This window comes from Cryptomeria japonica, chromosome 3, assembly GCF_030272615.1.
Source record: "Cryptomeria japonica chromosome 3, Sugi_1.0, whole genome shotgun sequence".
NCBI classification, from domain to species: Eukaryota; Viridiplantae; Streptophyta; class Pinopsida; order Cupressales; family Cupressaceae; genus Cryptomeria; species Cryptomeria japonica.
Genome location: NC_081407.1, coordinates 1,003,906,820 through 1,003,924,980, shown reverse-complemented (window position 1 = coordinate 1,003,924,980; position 18,161 = coordinate 1,003,906,820).

The following is an 18,161-nucleotide window of genomic DNA, read 5'->3' as shown; positions in this document are numbered from 1 at the left end:
CCAAATTGCAACCAAATTGAATTAAATCTCTTTATTTCAATTAAATCCTATTATCCATCTATCCACTTGCAAAATCCCAAACCCCTTTCTAGTCCCTTCTAGAAACTTTTAATCGCTTCTAATTAATCTAACCCCTCCTCTAAACTTTGTCACATCCCTAAGCAAAGGGAAGTCACTTCTCAAACCTCAAAAGTCTCCAATAACCATTAAAGGCTTTCAATCTTCAACCACTTCAAACCTCAAAGTCTTTGATAACCATTGAAGGCTTCCAACTTTCAACCACTTAATCCCCAAAGCCTCCAATAAACATTAATGGTTAACTCAAACCCTCCTACATGGTTAAAACATTTGTTTTGACTCAACCTTCATCCAACCCAAGGGTCTCATCAGGCCTTTAATGATTTGACCATGATTATCTCTTAATCATTTGCACAAAGGTTTATCCTTGGATTAACTCTTAATCCAGTGGATAATCCTAACTTAGACTTGACCCTTACCCTCTAGATAACCATAAGGTCTTCTCAGGCCTTTAATGCCTCCAACCCCTTCTCTCAACCCAACCCTATGTTGACACTTATCACCATTTCATTGGTGACAATTACAAACATGGATCCCCAACTTTCAAACTCAACCCTTGATTAAATCATTCAATCCTGACCATCCATTGCCCTATTCTTGCTATAAATAGAGCTTTCATTCCTCCATTTTCAACAATCATCATCATCCAAATTTGTATTATCACACTTATGCTCAAATACATTCAAGCTCACATATCATTTTATGCTCATCATTTAGCCTCTCTTTGCAATAGAATTTAGTCTAAATATGCATATTTAGAATACTTTCTTTATCATTTAGCTCAATCATAGACTAAACATATCATGCTAGGATAGCAATTCATACTAACCTTGTCATCTTATCATCCAGTTTATTGCATTTCTAGGATCATACATAGCTTAGAATATACATCTCATTCTAAAATCTATCAAAGCATCCCTCGTTCTTGCATTTGCCATCCCTAAACCATTTTGCTCAGTGATCTGAGAGCAAAAACATTGGTTTGAGGGACATTGTGAGATAGAGAACCATGAGACCCACCTTGGGAAGCTGAGTAACACGTCGTTGCTCCATAGCTTGCACCAAGAAGTCCTGTGTGTGTGTGTGGACTAGTATTTAGAAATATTTTCACATATTAAGTTTTATCAGCCCACTTTTCCACCATACAGCAACAATGTGTTTTGTTTGTGTAGTGAGCAATCTTTTCTCCAGACACTTTGTAGCTCCAAGCGAGAAATAGTTCGAGAGAGATCAAAGAAGCTTCAAGTAATCTTTTTTATAATTGTACAAACTCTTTGTAATCAAAAGTGTGTTTATTTTTTGAGTTTGTATTTTGTTTTGTAATAGTTGTTTTTTAGTTTTTAATTGAAAGCAAGAAAGAACTTGCATGTCTCTAGCCTGTGTGTTGTTTCTTTGGTTTTTGTATTCCATTGTACATTGCCAGTGATTGACAAATATGAGTAGTAGTCTCAGATCTCAATTTATTTGGCGTCAGAGCATTTTTGCATCCCATTTTTAGGGATTTTAGATATTTTGTAACATGGTATCAAAGACTAGTCTCTGCCCTTTCAAGGGATTTTAATTTATTATGTTACTTATGTACTCATCGTTGTTGGCATTTTTGTAAAATATCTTATGAGTATTCTCAATAATACACATATTCTTCTTTGTACCATTTTCTTCAACCTATATAGGTACAAGGTTACACAATATAGAAGTGATATCCTTGTGATGATCAATAATTATTGGGTTTCCCTATAAATATATTGAGGAATCATTTTTTCACCAACAATTTGACCTTTGAGGAGATGCGTTTCAACTGTATTTACAAGTGACAACTACTAATAGTATTGGTGGTTGAAATAATATAATTAAATACTTCAAAGATTAAGCTTATTTCAAAAAGAGATTCCTCTATTTCATGTATCTTTCATCCTTTACAGAATCTATTCATGGTTGTTCTCTAAATGATTGGATTTGGTTTGATATCTTGAATCCATTAATTTCCAAATGTAACCCAATATTTTCTTATAGGTTCCCAATATCTAAATAATGCCTATTCTATGAAATTTCAATCATGATAACAATCTCAAATTTTCATTTGTCATTTATTGACAATAGCCAAGCATTTCCAAAATAACTAAAAAAATCATTCTTTCCATATTAGAGCATAGTGAACATGTCTTTTGTGAGTGGATTTGGGAGCATATATATTGTATACTCAACCAAGTAAATAAATGTATCCCACATTGAAGCTTCTTCATCAAGAGATGTAGCAAGGTAAATAAAGCCCATGACATCACCAATATGGACTCTAACTTTTAAATTCTCATTTGGTAGTGCGTGTAACTCATTACAAGATCAATATCCCTAGAGTCACCACTATAATCAATCATTGAATTTATTTTATCAAATAGCTCACGTGCATTGTGGATGCTTTCACATTTTGCATGCATGTCTAAACAAGCACTTATAAACTATTACTTCTGTCATGTGTTGATATATGTCATTTCATTAAAGCTCAACATTTGATAATAGTGGTCATGTTCCCTTATTAGCATTTTGTATAGAGTTAACAACCTGAACTAAATATCCAATATCTAAGCTCCTACAGCTCTACATTCACATCTACCAAAGCATTTCCAGCTATAATACCTCACAAAATATCATACCATTGATACTTGATAGGGGTGCTCTCATTATTTATGAAGGTGGTGGAATTTGGTTTTACGACTGCCAAATTTATTTTCTTGAAAGTTCATATAGCCTTTCTTAACAAATCCATTTTGTGCATATCCCACAATTATTACATTCCATGCAATGACATCTATGTGGTAAATAAATATAAATTAACTATCTCACCTCTTGGAGTTTCTTCATGTGCTTTATTTGAATTCCTCTGATACATATCACTCTATCTTCTTGCCTTCCTTGTAGAACTAGGCATTGAAGCTGGAATTGCACTTGAAATTGAAGAACTAGATGAGGTGTTGCTTGGTGAATTTGTAGCACTTGATAAAAAAAACATTAGTGGGCTGCTCATGATCTATCATCAATGATAAAATCATTCAAAACAAATTTTGGCTTTTCAACATGGACTTTTTGATGATCATAAACTCCCCATTCATAAAAAATTACATCTCTTGATACAATGAGCCTATTAATGAGAGGATTATACAATATATAAATCTTACTTTCCTTACTGTACCTAACAAAAATACATGACTCACTTTTGGCATCTAACTTTTATCTATTCTGATTAGATACATGAACATAAGACAAACAACCAAAAACTTTGAAATGATTAGCATTAGGCCTTTTCTCATCCCAGGCTTCATAAGGAGTCATCTTTTCAAGTGCATTGGTGGAACTTCAATTGAGAATGTACATTGTTGTAGCAACTAAATCTCCCCAAAAAGTATTGCTTAATCCATGGTTTATAACATGCTCCTTGCATTTCTACCATTGTATAATTTTCCCTTTCAACTACTCCATTATGTTGAGGTGTGTATGCAGTAGTGAGTTGCCTCCTAATGCCATTCATATCACAATATCTTTGGAAATCTCTTGAAAAAAAAATTCTCCTCTACAGTCAATCCTTAAGCACTTAATTTTACACCATTTCTCATTTCCACAAGGTATTTAAACCTTTTGAATGTATTAAGGGCTTCATCATTGGCCTTCACAAAATACACCCAACATTTTCGTGAGTAATCATCAATAAAAAGTGATTAAATATGATGACTTACCCAGACTCTTTGTTTGTATAGGACCACAAATAGATTCGAATGAACAAGTTGAAGTGTGTGATAGGTCCTCCATGCATTTCTCTTTGAAATTTTTTCCCTTGCATTCTTTCCTTTAGCACATCCTTCACAAACCTCCTTGTGCTCTTCAACATTGAGCAAACTAGAAACTAATACTTGTGAGGTTAGAAGCTTCAACTGCAAAAATTTAAATGTCTATACTTAAGATACCACAACCAACTTGTTTCCTCATATGCCATATTGACAAGGCTACTTTATGTTCATTAAAATTTAAAGGGAATACCCTTTTCTTTGTCATAGGCACAATTGTAACCACCCTATTGCATAGGTTCTTATCATAAACTGCACATTTCTTAGTTTTAAAGATAACTTTATAGTTATTCTCACATAATTGCCCAATACTTAACGAATTATGCTTCAACTATGGAGTGTAATAAATGTCTTGAATACTCTTCATACCTTCTTTGTGTGGACCTCCATAGATCCTTTTGCAATAACCTCCAATGGTTTGTCATCACCAAGCTAGATCTTGGATTTGAAACTTTCATCCTTTGTTAAAACCAACTTCTGATTTCCTGTCATATGGCCAGAGCATCAAGAATCTAAATACCAAATATTTTAACTATTATTTTCACATTTGGCATAAGATAAAAATAAATGATTTGGAGGATTCTCATCACCTTCTTGAGCATAATTAACACTTTTACCTTCTTTTAATTTGCAATCTCTTTCAAAGTGCCCATACATGTTACAATGATAACATTGAACATTTTTCTTATCAATTTTGTCTTTACCTTTTCCTCTAGAACCACCTCTTCCTCTTGAGCCACCTCTGCCTCTATTTCCTCTTGAATTATTTTGATTTTGACCTTTATCTTGACCTTGATTCTTTTTGTTTCTACTGCTAGTATCTTCATTCTTTATGATTTGTAATTTGGAGCAAAAAGCTTTCTCAACACTTTCTCCAAAAGAATCTCTCAATCTTTCTTCACGAGACATCAAAGATCCAACCAACTGAAGAAATTGAAGGGTTGTCAAGTATTTTATTTCTTCTATGATTATGGAAACATGATTCCCTCTTGGTGTAAAAAATCTAACACCTTTTTGATAAAAACTTCCTTGCTCACAATTTTCCCAAGTGTAGCCATTTTATTGACCACATCTTTGACTTTGACACAATAGTCACTTACACTTTCTTCTTCTTGCATCCTCAGATTATCAAATTCCTACTTCAATGTTTGTAGTTTGACAACCTTGACTTGATCACTGGCTTGGATGGTTTCTTTTAGTGTCTTCCAAGCATCTTTATTTGTCGTTACAACTAAAATTCTTGGAAATAAGCTTTTCTGAAGATCTATTCGAATGTGAAACAATGCTTGAACATTCTTATTCTTGGCCTCCTTCTTGGTTGTTCTATCATCGGCGGAAGCTGTTGAATGGTTGAATGGACTGAAATATTGAGAGGGGGGTGAATCAATATTCCCACAATAATAAAACTTTTATTGATATTTTAACCTTAGCAATTAATCTCATCAATATGAATCAACAAATGTAGAATAAATGAAAAACATAATCACAAGATATACACTAGATTTTATACGTGGAAAACCCAAAGGGAAAAAAGAATGAATATGGTTAATTTTCTAGTTATATGGTATTACAAAAAGGGTGGCTCATTGCTGGATGACTTGTTGGTTTCCAAATCAACAGATTGGAAAAACTTAAGAGTTTGCTAAGTTCTATGATTAGGTTTACCAATTGATTTGGCCAACGAACAAGTTTCTTCTAAAAGGAGATATCTTCTACTCTTTAGGCTCTGCAAGACCTTGGTGGGTTCAGCTCGAATATAGCAGATTTATAACTTTGGTTGAATATTTGTTTTTCACTTTCTTAGTATGAAGTGAATACTTCATACCTTGCTACTTCCTACTCCTATTTTATCTTCTTAAATAAACAAAAGTAAACTTTTAGATGAAAATTATTATATGTAATAGTGATCAGTGCCTCTTCCAAGACTACTAAGCTATTTAATCCAGTTTTTGATTATTATTCAAGTTATTTGGCATCAAAGTGTTTATACTTTATAAAAACATGCAAGAATATGATATTGTAAGATTCTTCTTCTTAATTCAATTACTTCCTTCCAAACTGTTGTAATTTAACCAAATGGAGTTTAATTCTGCCTGACAGAATCCAATCAATTAAATCACACAAGATAGTAATAGATGTCTTGATAAATTAGAATTAACAAGTAGTAATTTGATTTAAACATGTAAGAAAGAAAAGAAATTGGAGACAATCACACAATATTCTATCTTCAAAATCAACAAACAACTGAGCCAGAAACTTCAGATCCTTGTATTATATTTTGCCACTGAAATGGGGTACAAAATTTGTGCAGTATTATCCTATTCTTTTTTATCTTTTCTATGTACTATTATATTATTCCTTTATTGGTCCTAGTTTCTCCCTTATATACAAAAATAGGAGAAGCAACAAGCTTCAGACTGTTAAAATGCACCTTTTCACAACTAATTCACATAATTAAGAAAAGCTTTCAATAAAAACATTTGAAATCTTTCTTAAGAAAGTGTAACAACATGAAATAAATAAAACACAATGTTTAAACATGGTCAGTGAACACAAGTAAGCTCATTATCATGACTACACGAGTAGAAACCTGTGACCCTTGGGTCTGGCAAGGTTCTACTTTTGGTTGGGCGACCTTCTCATTCATCGGTTGACTCCTCTTTGTTCTTAATATTCTAAAAACTTTAGGTACTTGGTCTCCCATTGATAAACCTCATAATCACTAAGCCATTTATAACTCTGTATAGAAGGAATGATAATGAGGTGGTCCTTCCACTTCTTGTTTGTCATAGCCCTAACCTCAATGATGAATTTTGAATATCCAATGTCTAAAGTAATAATTTTGTCCAGAAATAAATTTAACCCCTGAACACTTGTATCCTTTTCTTCCTTCAGGTGGGAGATGATCCTTGGAACTATTTGGCAACATTCACTTTTCCAGTCATTGAAATCTTTAATATGTTTATCTTTATTTGTTATAGATGGTATAGTCCAATGCTGGAAAGTCTAAAAGGATTCGATCCTAGCCTTTACCTTTTTCTCATCGCCTTGAATATACCGAAGCTCCTCAGTGATCTTTTCTATCACTTTTTCAGTTCCTTTTATTGTTGGAGGAGCATTTGGGTCCCTTTGTGTAACCCTACATAGGTTAATCAAGGTGTGGTGGACTAGTTGCCATCTCTTTGACATGGCCTCAAACTTAGGCCTATTCCTTGTGAATGTTTCTATCATTTTTAAAAGAGCCTCATAGCTTCTATAAACATCTTCCAACTTTTGAAATACAAGCTTTTCTCTATGAGCCAATATCTTTTCAAAGGTGTTGTACATCTGTCTGGGTATTTTTTGCAGTCTCTCTTCATTATTTACCTTTAAATAATGAATTTCCTTTTCATATTTTTTATTTTCCTCTTCCCAACCCTAGTTGTACTTAGTACGATCTTGGCATAGGAGGAGCACGCTTGTGTACAACAATGGCCTTATTCTGGCTATCAAATTTCTCTTTTGCCTTTTCCTACCACATGGCCCTTTCAATATACAATTTATTGATTTCATCATTAATCTCCTTCTGACCCTATTCTAGTTCAATAAACCTTTGCTACATATGTTTTATAACATCTCTTATGAACATGGTCAAAGTGGCAACCTCTAATGGGGATGTATCTTTTATGGTCTTCATAATTGCTATTCCTTTCGCTTCTTTTACCAAATCTAGAAAATTCAACTTATTGGTGTTTTTGGAACCTACCCATGCCGCTAATATCTCAATCTTTGGATTGTACCCTATGCCACTCACCCCTTCATCAAAATCAAATTCTACAACTAGCATAGGGTCTTCCTACTACCGTACCTGGTTTAATAGGAACATTTGTTTAAGAGTCATTCTTGGCACAATTAATATATTGCTTTTCAAAACAATTTCTCAGGCCTCTTCAGGAGTAACATGTACATCATCAAATTTCATCTCTTTAAAAATTTGAGTAATGATCTCCTCATGCTTGGACTCATCCGCACCCATGAGGTTCATTTGCTTTCTTTCCTCAAATTCCTTCATTTTAATCTTTAGCTAGAAATCTTTGAATTCTGGGGTTGGATGAATTCATCATCATCCGGGAACCTCATAGATATTGCAATCCTCTCATCAACAATGTTAATAGGTTCAACTCCCTTTGTTACTTGGGCTTCATAGCCATGCATCTCTTCTTCATATTTTGGTGGGTCAACGTCTGATTGCTCTGCTGCTTCTTCTCCTCTTAGGGCCCTTAATGCATTATAAACTTAATTAGTATAACCCCCCCTTCTAATTCATCATAAGGTACAAGGGGGTCCTCATAATTTATCCTTTGTTTCTTGGTAGGAGGGGAAATAGGAGAAACCTCCTCTGTAGACTCATCATTTGACACATCATGTATGACAACCCCTTGGGGTTTCTTTAATGGAACAAAGGCTTGTTTTGGTGGAGATCCACTGCTTGTTGATTTGCCATATATTTTCTCAAAGTTATTTAAACATAATTTAACTATATTCAATTCATTTGTTTCTTCAGTATAGAATCTAGGAAAAGTAGGATCCCTTTTCTTGTTTTCTTCTTCTATCCTTTCTACAATTTGTCATTTTTTCCTTCTCTTCATGATCTCTCCAAATCAAGTGTAGTTTCTGATGCTCTACAAAATGGGATGGTTAGTCATGATAACAACACAACATAAACAACAAGAAAGCCAATTTGTTAGTGTTAAAAATCATAAGCAAAACACTTTCCTAAACAAGCATATCAAGAAAGATACTACGAAATAGATAAAAAGCATAATAAATCTACAAAATGTAACCAAACATCTCCATATGCTTTCTACCATGTTGGTAGGTTCTCCTTCCTTGTTCCTCTCCTCTCGAAGTTCCAAATTACTGTAGCTCTTAGTAGCTTTTTGCACTATGGATGCCTTATGGAGGTTCAAGATGAAAAATGATTTACTCTAAAATGATATGTAAATGAGAACAAGAGCTAAAATGAGAAATTATCTATTTAGCTAGTGTTAATTTTTAACTAAAAGAGTAAATATGATGGATTTATGCTAAGTGCCCTCTAGAAATGTCTATAATGTAAATGCATACAAGTTTTCAGGATCTGGATATTGAAGAAATGGGCTCTATTTATAGAAAAAATGGAGCAATGGATGGTTGAGATTGAGTAATCTCAACAAGGGTCAGGATTGAATGATATTCAATCCATGTGAGGGATTTCAACCCAATCCCAGGATGACAAGTGTCAACATAAAAGGGGTTGAGAGGAGAGAGAAGATGCATTAAATGCTTGACATGACCTGAGGGTTAACTTGGGAGTTAAGGTTAAGGTTGGGTTGAGTGAATAAATTCATTATCCAAAGAATAATGCTTTTATCCAATGGATAAACTCTTGTGCAAAGGTTAAAGGGATAACCATGGTCAAAGAAGTAAATGCTTGAGGAGACACATGGGTTACATGAGGGTTCAGTTTAGGGGTCAAAGTCCCTAACCATGGGTGCAAGTGGATTTCACCATTAATAGTCACGTAAGAGCCATAAGTGGTTTGGAAGACTTTAGAGGTTAAATTGTTGAACACACAAAGCATTTAATGCTTTTCAAAGACTTTGAAGTCTTTGAGAAGCGACTCCAAGTTGTTTTAGGGATGTGACAATAATTAGGGGATGGATTAGGATAATAAGGAAGGGGTTAGAAGAATCTAGAAGGGGGTTAGGATTGCAAGTGGGTTTGGTGGGTGAGAGAAAATAGGATTTTTATTAAAATAAAATTCATTTATTTCAACAAATAGGTGCAAGTTGCATTTTTAGGAGAATGCAAGTGGGAGGGGTTTTAATGATTTTAAATAAATGTTTTATTTAATTTATTTAAAAGAGGAAAGAGGATTAAATTGAATAAATAGGATTTATTCATTTAATTGATTGTGAATTTGGTTTAATGAATTAATTAAAATAAATTAAATAATTTATTTAATAATGCGTTAGTTAAGTGATAAGGGTTTTTATTGAGAACATGATTTTTTTGCATAAGGTCTATTTATATTTCAAGGCCGATTTATGTTGGGAAAATGGTGTCTCAACCTTGCATTTATATGTGGTTACTATTTATAGTAAGTTTTTATTTGAGAGCGAAATGGTGCGAAATTCTCCCCGAAGCTTCTAGTTGGCTAGATAAGCATTCCGGTAAAGTTACATTGCAAGATCACAACTAGTTTTGAAGATATTAAATTTTCCACTTTGGAGGGGTCCAATGAAAGGTTTAAATTTTATTTTGAGGACTTTAGAGGCCTCAAAATGCCCTAAAAAGTGGGTGTAAATGGTGTAGCTTTCTATGAGTCAATAGACCACTTCATGAACTTTTCAACGCTTCAAATGGTTCATGAATAAGACTCACGGTTCTCAAGTTATGGCCTCCGAAAGTTTGTACTCCTAAAATAGGAAATATAAAATACATTAGACCCATAAATGAGATATAAAAAGGGAGGGACACATCATAAGGAATCTAAAAGGGAGATAAGGTTGGCTATACCTTATTGGGTCGTTTTAGCCCATGGTTTTGTAATACCGTTTGACGGTTTCTTGTAGTGTATCTTTTATATATGAGATGTGTGAGATAGAAGTTGTGTATAAGAGTCTTATGGCTATCGAGTTACCTCTGAATCTCTGATTAGTGGTACTCCTACGAAGAACTTGCTCTGGAAGTATATTGTAATCTATTTTTGATTGCTGAATAATATATTGGGCGACTTTTGGAGTGTGGGCTTTTTCTCCCAAAAGGGTTTTCCCCATGTAAATCATTGTGTTATGGTTTGAATGTTATTATATCTATTTCTATTTTCTGTAACTGTTGTGATGATCTGTAAAAGTTTTTGCATTACCCTCCTCTCAAGGTTAGTGTAGGAAGTTGTTCCGCTACTTGACTTCCTTACAATTTATATACATGGATTTTTATATTATGTTCTGGGACTTTAGGCTAGAAAACAAATTGAATTAGTTATATTTACGTGGCTCATCTTATGCCTAGGTATAATTGTATTTTTCTTAAGATAGTAGTGGGAGAATAATTTAAGACATCATGATTAATTAGAGAATTTAATTACTTCGTAGGCTCCAACATGGCTCATAGCCAGATTGCAATTCAGCTCACAGCCAAAATGCTCACTACAGGTTAGTGCAGGATCAAGGGGGGCCAAAAAGTGGCGATGTGAAAAAAATAGCATTCTTCACTCACTTAAAAATGCGAAAATCCATATTGACTTTTTGCTTGGTAATTACCTATATCCGATTTAATCGGATATTCGATTTTTATTTGTAATTTTAATTTAAAAAATATATTATATATTACATATTATATAATATATAATATATAAAATGTAATAATATATTATATAATATAATAATATATTATATAATATAATAATATATTATATTATATTATATATAATAATATATTATATTATATTATATATAATAATATATTATATTATATATATATTATATAATATTATATTATAATATAATAATATATTATATAATATATTATTATATTATATAATATATTATTATATTATAATATAATATAATATAATATAATATTATATATTATATAATACGTATTATATAATATAATATAATATTATATATTATATAATACGTATAATATAATATAATATAATATTATATATTATAATATATATAATATATAATTATATTTTATAATATAATACAATATGGATTATATAATATAATAATATATTATATATATTATATAATATATTATTATATTGTATATGTTATTTTAAAATAATTGAAGTATAAAAATCGAATATTCGATAAAATCGGATATCCGATTTTTTGAGACATATATTTCAACACTGACAGCCCGTGAGTCATTTTTAACTCACGGGCTGTGCGATTTTATTAAAATCCGATATCTGGTGCACCCGATATCTGGTGTTTTGGCAAAAAAAATGCTAAAAAATAGATTGAAAGGTAAGAATTTTATTGTTTTCAATCATTTTCATTCATTTTTTGTATTTTTTGTTAATGTTAATTTGATTTTTCATCGAAAATATGGTTTTTTTTCATGAAAAATAGGTTTTTTTTAAATCAAATACCTAATTGTTTAAATTTGTTAACTAAATTTAATTGCTTACATTCAACTAGGTTAAAAATGGGGGATAACAATGAAAACACTGACCAACCACAGCTGCAACAACCAAACCCTCATTTGCCAAACCCCCCCTCAATTCAGGATTTGATTACACAAAATTTGAATGAATTGAGGGGGATTGCAGAAGTATATCATAGGATCCCTCATCTAAACCCAATGTTTGATCCTCTCACGTGGATCATAAAGAGTAGGGAAACCATGACTGAGGAGCACAATGTCGCCCTTTTGTGGTGAGATTCTATGAGGGAAAAATATGTAGATGGCTTGTCGTATAAGGATATCAAGGATCTCGAGATATCCAAAGCCGCTATCGCCTCATTGTTTGTCAATCCCCGCACTGGTCAACCCATAGATCCCAAAAAAATAAAACTTTATATTAAATGGTGCACAAATGATGGTATTGTGAAAAACTTTTGGGATTGTTGGTGGATGGTTTTCGACAAACCACCCAACAACAATCTTCATATCCCCTTCTATTTTATAAAAAAAATGTATGCTGAGTTTGTTTTACACAAACATGTGAACTACTTTGACATCCAAGCTTTCCAGGGTGTAGGTTTAGGTATGCCCCAAAATAGACCTGGGGCAGTCAGAGTAGTCCAAGGCCCATATGTCCCCCCTCCTCCTGTTGATCCCCCACCTGCAGTGCAACATCCTGATATCATTTGTGAGGCGGTTTCATGGACCATATCAGCTATTCACTCTTTGAGTAGCCTTTTGGTTTCTCAAGCTGGGTCAGTGGCTCAACCTACTCTTGATGCTAGCGGTGCATCCAGTGGCACTGACACATCATCCTCGGCTCCACACATATGCGTGCCCCATAGTTGTGTCATGTGTGGGCATGTATGCTTGGGTCTAGTTGGACAACCCATTGATCCTCCTGCAGACAGTGCAGATTATGAGGTGCATGAGATGCATGATGCACTAGATATTATTACATAGACTAGAGGATACCCTGGGGAGTCCTCACATGGTAGAGGCGAGGAGGCACCGTCATCATACATTGATGATGTAGAGGTAAGGTTTGTATTTTCACAGTTCATGTTATATTTTAAATGAATATTTATAATCTAGATAATATTAAGTACTAATTTTTATTTACATGGTCTATTTAATAGTTTATGACCGAGGAGGAGTTGAGACAGATTCAGGAGGGCACCTTGTCGGCCATTTCATTTGCCCTTGATAGCTTGACGGTACATATATTATTGCACCTAGTCGTTTGTATTTTATTGTACATACATGCTCATCATTTATATTGGTATTAATTAGATTATGTAGTAACTTGCATGTATATCTTATTTTACTCTTGTAGGGCACAAGCAACATGAGTGCGGGGCAGTGTGATTTAGGATCTAGTAGTGCAGTTGAAGACAAGGGAAAGGTAATTGAATGCAAATATGATTGAATGAATAGTTTAAATAACTTATAGTGATTATACATGTCTAGACATAGATTGATAGTTTCATATACTTGTTGTGTATATATACAGAGAATTCTTGGCTTCACATCCTTGATGACTACACCCAGTATACCAGAAGAAGAAGAAGAGATGCCTCGAGTAGATGTGTGTTTATTTTATTTTTTGATTAGTAGATATAATTTGTTATTATCTGTGACAATTATATGCTAGCTTGTATCAATGTCATGTTTCTGAACATATGTAGGTTGTGTATGAAAATATTCAAAACATACCTCCTCTACCGAAGACATACATCAAGAGTCTTACAAAGATGAAGAGAAAATGTGGAGATGAGGTAAACATGAATAGTTCAATTATAGTTCATTTTTATGTTAACTTTTCGAATGTGAATTATATAATATAACTAATATTAATCGTGGTTTGTTTTTCTTGTGCAGGATCCTTCAGAGCAGAGCAGTGCGGCGAAGAGGATCGATTTTGATGATCCATCAGCACCCTAGGATGTTATAGATAGTTTTGGGATGCTTGCATGTATATTTTGTATATGAACATACATTCACGTATTTAGACATACATTTTGTTTCATTTGGCATTTATGCCATATTTGCGTATGGACATACATTTGTAATCATTTGACATTTTTATATATACAGAAGTTGACATTCGATCATATAAATTGTTGCTCATCTGTGCATGGTGTTATCATGGAAATCTTTAATCTTCATTCCAATAATTAACAATGGTTAATAATGGTTATTTAATGAACAATACAATTAATTTCATTTCATCGTAAGTGTTGTTTGTTTAATGAACAATATAATTAATTTAATGAATAATACAATACAATTTATATTAGATATCCGATTTTAATTAGTAAATTATCTAACTAGATTTTCCCATAATTAATATAATGTTTATTAATATATTAATTTATAAATAAATTAGTATATGATATTAGGGAGAGGGAGAGGGAGAGGGGGGGAGTGGGGGGGGGGGGAGAGAGAGAGAGAGAGAGAGAGAGAGAGAGAGAGAGAGAGAGAGAGAGAGAGAGAGAGGAGAGAGAGAGAGAGGGATAGAGAGAGATTAGGGGACATACAAACAGACAGATAGATAGAGAGAGAGATAGAGAGAGAGATGGGGAGGGGGGAAGGGAGAGAGAGATAGGGAGGGGGGAAGGGAGAGAGAGATTAGGGGAGAGGGATGGAGAGATTAGGGGAGAGAGAGAGAGAGAGATAAGGGAGAGAGAGATTATGGGAGAGGGGGAGAGAGAGAGATTAAGACACCATAGGACCCAAAGCGACCCAATATGGTGTCATAACGGGTCATATGGTGTCCTAAGGGGTCATAATGGTTCATGGGACACCATATGACCCCTAAGGATAACATACGACCCCTTATGACACCATATGGTGTCACTAGGGGTCATATGGTGTCCATAGGCGTCATATGGTGTCCTAGGACACCATATGACCCCTTAAGACACCAAATTGTGTCGTTATGGGTCATATATTGTCCTAAGGGGTCGTAAGACACAATATGACCCCTTAGGACACAATATGACCCAAAGAGACCCAATATGGTGTCATTAGGGGTCATATGGTGTCATAAGGGGTCATATGATGTCTTAAAGGGGTCATATGACACAATATGATCCACTAGGACACAATATGACCCACTAGGACACAATATGACCCATAACGACCAAATATGGTGTCCATAGGGGTCATATGGTGTCCTAAGGGGTCGTAGGACACCATATGACCCCTATGGACACCATATGGTGTCGTAAGGGGTCATAGGACACAATATGACCCCTTAGGATACAATATGACCCAAAGCGACCCAATATGGTGTCATAACTAGTCGTATGGTGTCCCAAGACACCATATGACCCCTATGGACACCATATGACCCCTTAAGACACCAAATTATGTCGTTAGGGGTCATATGGTGTCCTCAGAGGTCATATGGTGTCCCATAAACCCTTATGACCTCTTAGGACACCATATGACCTCTAATGACACCATATTGGGTCGCTTTGGGTCATATTGTGTCTTAAGGGGTCATATTATGTCTGACAACTCCTTAGGACACTATATGACCCCTAACAACATGATTTGGTGTCTTAAGGGGTCCTATGGTGTCGTTAGGGGTCATATGGTGTCCATAGGGGTCATATGGTGTCTTGGAACACCATTTGAACACCATTTGACCCCTAATGACACCATATTGGGTCGCTTTGGGTCATATTGTGTCCTATTGGGTTGTAAGACACAATATAACCCCTTAGGACACAATATGACCCAAAGCGACCCAATATGGTGTCATTAGGGGACATATGGTGTCACAAGACACCATATGACCCCTATGGACACCATATGACCCCTAACGACACCATAGGACACCTTAAGACACCAAATCATGTCGTGAGAGATCATATGGTGTCCCAAGGGGTCGTAGGACACAATATGACCCCTTAGGACACAATATGACCCAAAGCGACCCAATATGGTGTCATTAGGGGTCATATGGTGTCCTAAGGGGTCATATGTTGTCTTAAAGGGGTCATATGACATACTATGACCCACTAGGACATAATATGACCCATAATGACCAAATATGGTGTCTTAAGGGGTCATATGGTTTCCTAAGTGGTCGTAGGACACCATAAGACTCCTTAAGACACCAAATTATGTCGTTAGGGGGTCATATGGTGTCCTAAGGGGTAATACAGTGTCACATGAACCATTATGACCTCTTAGGACACTATATGACCCCTAATGACACCATATTGGGTTGCTTTGGGTCATATTGTGTCCTAAGGGGTCATATTGTGTCTTACGACCCCTTAGGACACAATATGACCCAAAGAGACCCAATATGGTGTCATTAGGTGTCATATGGTGTCCCAAGACATCATATGACCCCTATGGACACCATATGACACCTAACGACACCATAGGACCCCTTAAGACACCAAATCATGTCGTTAGGGGTCATATGGTGTCCTAAGGGGTTGTAAGACACAATATGACCCAAAGCAACCCAATATGGTGTCATTAGGGGTCATATGGTGTACTAAGAGGTCACAAGGGTTCATGTGATACCATATGACCCCTTAAGACACCAAATTGTGTCATTATGGGTCATATGTTGTCCTAAGGGGTCGTAAGACACAATATGACCCAAAGCGACCCAATATGGTGTCATTAGGGGTCATATGGTGTACTAAGGGGTCATATGATATCTTAAAGGGGTCGTATGACACAATATGACCCACTAGGACACAATATGACCCATAACGACCAAATATGGTGCCTTAAAGGGTCATATGGTGTCCTAAGGGGTCATAGGACACTATATGACCCCTGTGGACACCATAGGACCCCTTAAGACACCAAATTGTGTTGTTAGGGGTCATATGATGTCCTAAGGGGTCATATGGTGTCCCATGAACCCTTATGACCTCTTAGGACACTATATGACCCCTAATGACACCATATTGGGTTGCTTTGGGTAATATTATGTCCTAAGGGGTGATATTGTGTCCTACGACCCTCTAGGACACCTTATGACCCCTAACGACATGATTTAGTGTCTTAGGGGGTCCTATGGTGTCATTAGGGGTCATATGGAGTCCATAGGGGTCATATGGTGTCTTGGGACACAATATGACCTCTTAAGACACCAAATTGTGTCGTTATAGGTCATATGTTATCCTAAGGAGTCATAAGACACAATATGACCCAAAGTGACCTAGGGACACCATATAATCCCTATGGACACCAATGACCCCTATGGACACCACAAGACCCCTTAAGACACCAAATTGTGTTGTTAGGGGTCATATGGTGTCCTAAGGGGTCATATGGTGTCCCATGAACCCTTATGACCTCTTAGGACACCATATGAACCCTAATGACACCATATTGGGTCGCTTTGGGTCGTATTATGTCCTAAGGCATCATATTGTGTCTTACGACCCCTTAGGACACAATATGACCCAAAGAGACCCAATATGGTGTCGTTAGGGGTCATATGGTGTCCCAAGACACCATATGACCCCTAACGACACCATAAGACCCCTTAAGACACCAAATCATGTCGTTAGGGGTCATATTGTGTCCTAAGGGGTTGTAGGACACAATATGACCCAAAGTGACCTAATATGGTGTCATTAGGGGTTATATGGTGTCCTAAGAGGTCACAAGGCTTCATGGGACACCATATGACCCCTTAGGACACCATATGACCCCTAACAACACAATTTGCTGTCTTAAGGGGTCCTATGGTGTCCATATGGGTCATATGGTGTCCTACGACCCCTTAGAACACCATATGACCCCGTAAAACATCATATTTGGTCGTTATGGGTCATATTGTGTCCTAGTGGGTCATATTGTGTCATATGACCCCTTTACGATATCATATGACCCCTTAGTACACCATATGACCCCTAATGACACAATATGGGGTCTCTTTGGGTCATATTGTGTCTTATGACCCCTTAGTACAACATATAACCCATAATGACACAATTGGGTGTCTTAAGGGGTAATATGGTGTCCCATGAACCCTTATGACCCCTAATGATACCATATTGGGTCGTTTTGGGTCATATTGTGTCCTAAGGGGTTATA